Here is a 6,000-nt window from a genome sequence, read left to right as displayed (position 1 = left end):
TGACCCAAAAAGCAAAAATAAATAAATAAATAAACAAATGGGGACTTGTTATTTAATAAATAAATAAATAAATAAAAACAAAAAATAAAAAGCAATTGGGTGTACTTTTCAATATCTAAAGAACGTTTCAGTGTTGTAAAAAGACCTTTCCAGCAGTTGAAGCTGCAATTGCATTATATTTTCAATTTGGTTTCAGTGGCTTCCAAGAAGGATTTACCATGTGAGCCACGGACACACCTGATCTCAGTCCTTGAAAAGCCTGTCTCCTGGCAGAGGGGATGAGCCGAACACCTCTACAGCTGAAGGGGCAGGTCAAAGGCGGGACAGGAGCATGTCCGTGTCCACAGAGAGGGGGCAGGGAAGGGAGCTGTGTCTCCATTAAAATTTAGGGGTGGCCAGGATTAGGCGGACAGGCTGAAACAGTGCTGTAACTAAAAGAAGTTGCAGAGACAAAAGTGAGGTGTTTTTTGCTGAATGATTCCCAGCAGAAGATAAAAAGTCTTCAGCTTTTGTCGTCTCCCTCCCTCCATAGTGCGGGAGTACCCTGAAGGCACCACAAGACTAAAGCCTGTATAAATCAGGGACAGAAACCAGGGAAGGCCACCCCCAGAGCAACAGCGAGTGTCCCTGGGTCCTTTCACCATGTCTTGGAGAAGCGTAATGGACAAATGTCAGATTCAAATAGATCTGTCCGGGATAATTTTAGTCAGGTTTTTGGGCTGGAAGCCTGTCTGGGCACGTAGGAGCTCACAGCTATCAGTTACCTCATGACCCAAAGGACCAGGTATCCAAACAAAGCTGTTCCTGCTCAGATGATTGAATCTGACCCTCGTCACCCTCTGCCATTGGAGGAGGGACACCCTGAGGTCCATTCTTCCCTGAGCTCCTGGGGACACCCTCACCGACTCAGTTTCACAGACTGACTCTCTCTCTGCACCCCTCCCCCCAAAAAAACACACACACAGAGAAGAGAGCCCACTCTTTCAGAATGCCTTCACCTCCATAGGAAGGTCACTTATGAGGGGTCTCCATCTCCAAGGGGATACAGTTGTGGGGGGTCTCTGTCTCCACGAGACATACACTTGGAGGGTCTCTATCACACAGGAAAAACACTTGTGAGAGTGTCTCCATTTCCACAGAAAGGACATTTATGGGGGCAGGGGTCTCCATTTCCATAGAAGGCTAGAGGCCCACTTACCCTGAGTCACTATCAGAGCCAGCCTCAGAGGGCGGGAGACTGAGGAAATACAGCAGGTTAGGGAGAAACTGGCCTTCACTGGGGTGCAGGGAGAGCTTTCCTTCAGGGACTCCCAACAGTGAGTCCAGGCCACAGGCCCTCAGGCTGAGGAGCACAGATGAGTTCATAGGTCTCTTGTGTCTTTTCCCAAACAGCCCTTCAGCGAGTCCTTCCCAAGTGCCCCACAGTCCCCACTGTGCGGCACAGGGAGGCGAGAGTGATCTCTCAGAGACGGGCACCTTCCTGGGCCTCAGAGGTTGGGAGCTATTTTCAGGGAGATTTTGTTGACACATGAGTGAAGTCCTACAGAACCCAGCTAATGCGGAACTTTGTGACCTTGGCTTAATGGGACCCAGGAGCAGAGATGCTCTGCCTGCTTCCCCCAGGATCTGGCGACCCAGGGGTCACACCCAGAAGCCACCCCCTACTGGTGCCAGATAATCTCATCAGTCACCCTCCAGAACTCACGGCTGCTTCTCCCGGAAGGGAGCATAAAATGAGGACCCCACCATGGGATGGGGGTGGAGCTGGCCCTTTCCTCCCTGTCCCAACAAGACCCTGAGAAGCCGCCCACCAGCAGTCTTTCTGGCTCCTGATCAAACTGCTTAATGACCATGATCCCAGAGACTGAGAAACAAATCTCGAAACCCAGTGGCTTTTGGCAGAAATGCATGTGGGCCATGCAGTAGGTTACTGTTGCCGGGCCACCCCAGTGGGGAAAGGGTGTTGTCCCTCTGCCTGCTACCCCTACCCCTAGGTGGCTCAGTGGCTGCCATCTTCCAGAGGCCACTGGACAGTGAGGTTCGGGCCTGCAGTGATGAGACATGTGGGGACTCATGGGATGGGGGTGGAGCCGGCCGTTTCCTCCCCAGCCCAACAAGATACTGAGTCGCCACCCACAAACGGCCTCTCTGGCTCCTGATCAAGCTACTTAACAGCCATGATCCCAGAGTCTCAGAAACAAATCTCGAAACTCAATGGCTTTTGGCAGAAATGTGCCCGGCCCTGCAGTAGGCTTCTGGTGCTGGGTCACCTCAGGTGAAAATAGGTTTTGTGCCTTGGCCTGTTCCCCCTGGTGGCCCGGTGGCCGTCATCCTCCAGAGGCCACTGGACAGTTAGGTTTGGGCCCACAGTGATAAGACACGCGGGGCCTCACGGGATGGGGGTGGAGCTGGCTTTTTCCTCCCCATGCCAAGGAGACTCCAAGTCACCATCCACAAACAGCCTCTCTGGCTCCTGATCAAGCTGCGTAATGGTCATGATCCCAGGGACTCAGAAACAAATCTTGAAACCCAGCAGCTTTTGGCAGAAATGTGTGTGGGCCACACAGTAGGTTACTGTTGCCGGGCCACCCCAGGGGGGAAAGGGTGCTGTCCCTCCCCCTGCTCCCCCTAGGTGGCTCGGTGGCCGCCATCTTCCAGAGGCCAGTGGACAGTGAGGTTTGGGTCTGCAGTGACGAGACACACAGGGCCTCATGGGATGGGGGTGAAGCCGGCCCTTTCCTCCCCGTCCCAACGAGACCCTGAGTCGCCACCCACAAATGACCTCTCTGGCTCCTGATCAAGCTACTTAACAGCCATGATCCCAGAGGCTCAGGAACAGATCTCGGAACCTAGCAGGTTTTGGCAGAAAATCTCTCCAGATTTTATTGTTGAAATTTCCAAATTTCAAAATTGCACAGTCACTACTGCAAACACAGGACATCATATACTATTCATGACCAGCAATAGAAAACAAATTGTCTACTGTTGCCTTTTCAGCAGATCTGAGTGTTGGGGTAAAATCCCAAATAATAATGGTGGGTATGGTGTCGAAATGTTGAATGTGATCAAAGTATAGAGAGAGTGATTGGAAATCATCTGGCCCACACGTAGGGGGAGGGTATGGGATGGATGTATACTGGGGTTTTTGGAGGTGGAGAATGGGCACTGGTGAAGGTACGGGTGTTTCATTGTATGACCGAGACTTAAACCCGAAAACTTTGTAACTGCTCTCACGGTGATTCAATAAATAAGATTATAAAAAATGGGGTGGGGGGAAGAGTAAGGTGGAGTTCATGCAAAATTCAATCAGTCTAATCAGTGGCTGAATGGGTAGCAGTACTCCTATATATCACTGTCACTGTTCTCCCGTTGTTCATCAATTTGCTCAAGCGGGCCCAGTAACGTCTCCATTGGAGACTTTGTTGTTACTGTGTTTGGCATATCAAATACATCATGGGTAGCTTGCCAGGCTCTGCTGTGCGGGCGAGATACTCTCGGTAGCTCGCCTGGCTCTCTGAGAGGGAATTGGAGGAATCGAACTCAGGTTGGCCATGTTGGCTGCGTGCAAGGCAAACGCCCTACCACTGTGCTATCGCTCCAGCCCACTCCTATATACTCCTATATAAAAATAAATAAATAAATAAATAAAATGAGGCCCCCATAACCATGCCACCGGACTCCGCACCAGGCTGTTTTCTTTCACATGGGGCACCCCAGAAAGGGGTGGGTGAGAGCCCTCCCGACCCCAAGGGACCCAGCCCCAGCAGCCAACCTCCACTATCCAACTGCTGCCATGCTCCAGGTCGCTTTCCACATGCTCAGGCCGAGCCTCACATATGAGTGAACATATTCCTGGATACATCATAAGACACTCATTACCCATTCTCCAAAATTACCACACCATATTTTATGGGGTTCAGACTGTAGGCAACAAATCATAGAGGGAAATATATGTCTATGCTTCTAGGAGAGCCCGGCAAGTTACCAAGAGTATCCCACCTGCATGACAGAGCCTAGCAAGCTCCCTGTGGCATATTCGATATGCCAAAAACAGTACCAATAACCGGTCTCATTCCCCTGACCCTGAAAGAGCCTCCAATGCGGCACCATTGGGAAAGATGAGTAAGGAGAGGCTGCTAAAATCTCAGGGCTGGGATGAATGGAGATGTTACTGGTTTTCGCCTGACTAAATCGATGAACAACGGGATGACCGTGATACAGTGATTTGTTTTCAACTGACATCTTACATGTTCAGATCCTTTTGGCAAAGCCTCTGACGCTTTCAAGAGAAAGAAAGTGAGAACAGAACCAAGTAAACTTGATGAGAAAGGTGACGGTTTCAACCTGAATCACCTGTTCATTTCATCTTGAATGCATTTCTATGAAAAAAGTATTGTGTGTGATTACTAGCTCACATTTGGCATCTTTGATAAAGAGCTACATGGTCACCCTGATTCTAATTGGCTCTAAAGTCAGAGCTAAGACTGCAGTTTCAGAGGGTGCCCCAAGTGCTAGAGAACAGACGACTGGCTAAAGAAACTATGGTACATCTACACAGTGGAATACTATACAGCTGTTAGGAAAAAATTAGCACTGTAGCGCTGTCCTCCCGTTGTTCATTGATTTGCTCGAGTGGGCACCAGTAACGTCTCACAAAAAATTGTGAGACTTGTTGTTATTGTTTTTGGCATTTTGAATACGTCATGGGGAGCTCTCCAGGCTTTGCCGTGTGGGCAAGATACTCTCAGCAGCTTGCTGGGCTCTCTGAGAGGGGCAGAGGAATCGAATCCGGGTCGACCATACCGGTTGCATGCAAGGCAAACAACTTACCCACTGTGCTATCGCTCCAGCCCAGGAAAAAGTTTAAGTCATGAAAATTCGCATATAAATGGATGGACATAGAGAGTTTCATGCTAAGTGAAACAAGTCAGAAGGAGAAGGAGAGACATAGAATGAGTGCACTCACTTGTGGAATATAAAATAACATGGCATGAGACTAACACCCAAGGACAGTAGAAACAAGGGCCAGGATGAATGGTCCACAGTTGGAAGCCTGCCTCATGAGCTGGGGGAGGAGGCAGCTGGGATAGAGAAGGGACCATTAGGACAGTGATGGCTAGAGGGGTCGCTCAGGATAGGAGATGTGCGCTGAAGGTAGATAAAGGACCAAGCGAATGGCCTCTCAGTGTCTGTATTGCAAACCATAATGCCCAAAAGGAGGGAGGGAGAGAGAGACAGAGAGAGAGAGACGGAGAGAGACAGAGACAGAGAGAAAGACAGAGTCAGAGACAGGGAGACAGAGAGAGACAGAGACAGAGAAAGACAGAGACAGAGACAGAGAGAGGGATAGAGACAGAGAGAGAGACAGAGTCAGAGACAGAGACAGAGAGACAGAGAGAGGGACAGAGACAGAGAGAGACAGAGTCAGAGTCAGAGACAGAAAGACAGAGTGAGGGATAGAGACAGAGAGACAGATAGAGGGAGACAGAGACAGAGAGAGGAGAAAGTGCCTGCCCGAGAAGCAATAAATTTCAAAGAAAAGCCTGCAGCTGATGCCCACTGGAGGCAGCACAGGCCGGGAGTCCTGGGTGGGGCACGCCAGCTGTTCAGCCACAGGAAACTCAAGCCCATTTCCTGTTCCTCAGTGCTCAGGGCTCCAGAGGCTTCTGTAGAGCATGTGAGTGTGGAAACTGCTTCAAAAGGAGTCAGATTAAGAATGTGCACAGCCCAGTCCTCACTCTGTGGCGGTCTCTGAAATCCCCGCAGCTCCCAAGGGACAGACAGTGTGCACCTGAGGCTCCAGCCTCACCGGGTCTTAATCAAAGGCCAGAAAACACCATTTGGTTTTAAAAGCATTTTCTAAAAAACACTGAAGCGTGCTGAGTTTCAAATCACTACATCCAGAAAGACCAGGAAGCCGAGTCCTGTGGTAAGGCGAGGCTTACCACCAGCCGCAGAGCCCAGGCAAGTCCTTGTCATTCTCCAGCCCCTCTGCCCAGC

This window comes from Sorex fumeus, unplaced genomic scaffold, assembly GCF_029834395.1.
Source record: "Sorex fumeus unplaced genomic scaffold, SorFum_2.1 ptg000024l, whole genome shotgun sequence".
Lineage (NCBI taxonomy): Eukaryota > Metazoa > Chordata > Mammalia > Eulipotyphla > Soricidae > Sorex > Sorex fumeus.
This window is presented reverse-complemented; position numbering follows the sequence as displayed.